This window comes from Epargyreus clarus, unplaced genomic scaffold (genome assembly GCF_041222505.1).
Source record: "Epargyreus clarus isolate Ecla_fem2 unplaced genomic scaffold, WU_Ecla_fem_2.2 ptg000025l, whole genome shotgun sequence".
In the NCBI taxonomy this organism is placed as follows: domain Eukaryota; kingdom Metazoa; phylum Arthropoda; class Insecta; order Lepidoptera; family Hesperiidae; genus Epargyreus; species Epargyreus clarus.
This window is the reverse complement of record NW_027332232.1, coordinates 3,820,001-3,822,500: the sequence shown is the minus strand read 5'-3', so window position 1 is coordinate 3,822,500 and position 2,500 is coordinate 3,820,001. Positions and strand designations below refer to the sequence as shown.

The following is a 2,500-nucleotide window of genomic DNA, read 5'->3' as shown; positions in this document are numbered from 1 at the left end:
GGGTCTATCTTTCGATACACGAACACCCCGCCACGTGGTTTGTACAACACCCACCGCGCGCAGACCGACGGACGACACCGAACGTCACAATTATATAGCGTCCATATACTACCCCATACAGGCCACTAACGCGTGTTACCTACCCGTCACGTACTACGTCACGTTCCTACCAACTGCTGCCAAATGCCAACTGCTACCTAACTACCGTTCTCTTTTATTATCTTTTATTACGATGACATGTGCGCCGGTTCGCTAATATTTCTTACGTTCAATGATCGCGTTGCTTTTCCGAGATCACTTTTCAATTTCTAAATCGAACCTATTCTAAACTAAAATACTAGACAATGTTTTATATGTAATAATAATAATAACATATTCCCATACATATACCTCCGTTTAATTCATATTATACTCTTTTGTTTTAATAATTTACAATGTTTTCAACGTATTTCAAAAAAGTGAGACCGTATGTATTTTTTCAAAGGTGGCTCTTGTATTATGCTATTATATTGAGAAATTATTTAACTCTGTACTGAGAGTAGCGCACAAACTGTCACGTCACGATCTGACTAATACGATACGCAAATAAAGTTAAAAAGGTGTATGGACAAGAGGGGAAAAAAAAAAATTAAAAAAAAAAAAAAAATTTTTTTTTTTTGGAAATCAAAAAAACCAAAACAGGAAATAATAATAATAATAATAACGCGGTAGACGCAGCAGCGGCAGCAGCAAAGTCGGCCGACGAACCCCAACCGGTGACCCCCCCCCCCTACACCCCCCCCCCCCAAACCCCCTCCCCCCACTCTCCCCCGCACCCCCCAGGGCTAGCCCACCCCCACCGGCAACCATCGTCACCCCACACCACACCCCGAACCACCGACGGACTTTCATATGTTCATATGTTGTCGCTCCGTCTGCCACGCGTCATAACAGGAGCGCCGCATACACATGGGGCGGGCGACGTGTAGTGCGTTGTCGGCGCGGTGAGACTGAACGGGCCGGCGGATAACTGCCGCCTGCTGACACAGACTGACCGACTTCGACAACGGACTGCATGCCGCATACAAGAGTTCGTTCGATGGTTTCACGCGTAGTGTGCGCACTCTCGTGTTGGTGGTGTTTCGAGTGGATTTTGTGTCGAACTTTACAAATTCGTCGCGATGTCACGATTAACACAACAACGCGCGCTTCCACGTTGCGCCGTGGGACTTTTCGAACGTTGAACATTTTATTGAACAGTGCGGATCGACCGATGCGATTGTTTAAACTCGTCTCGGTTCACGTATCGATCCTACAAATGAATTGCACGTCGCCTATGGCGACGGTCCTCTATAAGGCGCTATAAAAATTAACGCCAAGGACGACGTCTCTCAAACACCGGGCTGAATCTGTTTTCAGTGTTCGCGTTTGTGTTAAAAGATAATAATGAAACGTGAATCTTAAATTGTCTCGCCGTGAACCATCCAATTCGGAGTTGCGCTATTAGTAAATCGCGCGCACACTCTCTCGTTGGATCGTTGCGACAATCGGATGAGATACTCCGTTGACGCTGCACGAACCATCGAAAACAAAGAGCGTACAATATTAAAAGGTACGACGAGTTCAAAAACGAAACATCATTCGACGCGGACGCGCCCGCGACCGCGTCGATATGTGTCGTGTTCTCGTCCGAGCGACGACGGCTACATTCGTCCGCGAGTGACTGTCAGCTCCCTGGTTGATCCTGCCAGTAGTTATATGCTTGTCTCAAAGATTAAGCCATGCATGTCTCAGTGCAAGCCGTATTAAGGCGATACCGCGAATGGCTCAATATATCAGTTTTGGTTCCTTAGATCTTACTCAGTTACTTGGATAACTGTGGTAATTCTAGAGCTAATACATGCAATCAGAACTCTGACCAGTGATGGGATGAGTGCTTTTATTAGATCAAAACCAATCGACGGAGGGCCTCGCGTCCGAAGTCGTTAATTTTGATGAATCTGGATAACTTTTGCCGATCGCATGGTCCAGTACCGGCGACGCATCTTTCAAATGTCTGCCTTATCAACTTTCGATGGTAGTTTCTGCGACTACCATGGTTGTCACGGGTAACGGGGAATCAGGGTTCGATTCCGGAGAGGGAGCCTGAGAAACGGCTACCACATCCAAGGAAGGCAGCAGGCGCGCAAATTACCCACTCCCGGCACGGGGAGGTAGTGACGAAAAATAACGATACGGGACTCTTACGAGGCCTCGTAATCGGAATGAGTACACTTTAAATATTTTAACGAGGAACAATTGGAGGGCAAGTCTGGTGCCAGCAGCCGCGGTAATTCCAGCTCCAATAGCGTATACTAAAATTGTTGCGGTTAAAAAGCTCGTAGTTGCATTTGTGCGCCGCGCTGTCGGTGCACCGCATCCGCGGTGATACTGACACGTTTGCGGAGCATATCGTCGGTGAGCCGGCGGTAAAACGCCGGTTCAATATCAAAATCCTATCGCGGTGCTCTTCAGTGAGTGT

At 47.3% G+C, this 2,500-nt stretch overlaps 1 non-coding gene across 1 annotated transcript in view; it reads left to right on the top strand.

Annotated features, from left to right (window-relative positions):
- Positions 1-1,710: 1,710 nt before the first annotated feature.
- The window catches only part of LOC140752912 (small subunit ribosomal RNA), a 1,903-nt gene continuing 1,113 nt past the window's right edge, over positions 1,711-2,500 (top strand). The window contains exon 1 of the ribosomal RNA XR_012103511.1: positions 1,711-2,500. This exon is cut by the window's right edge and continues 1,113 nt beyond it. This is a non-coding gene — a ribosomal RNA (small subunit ribosomal RNA).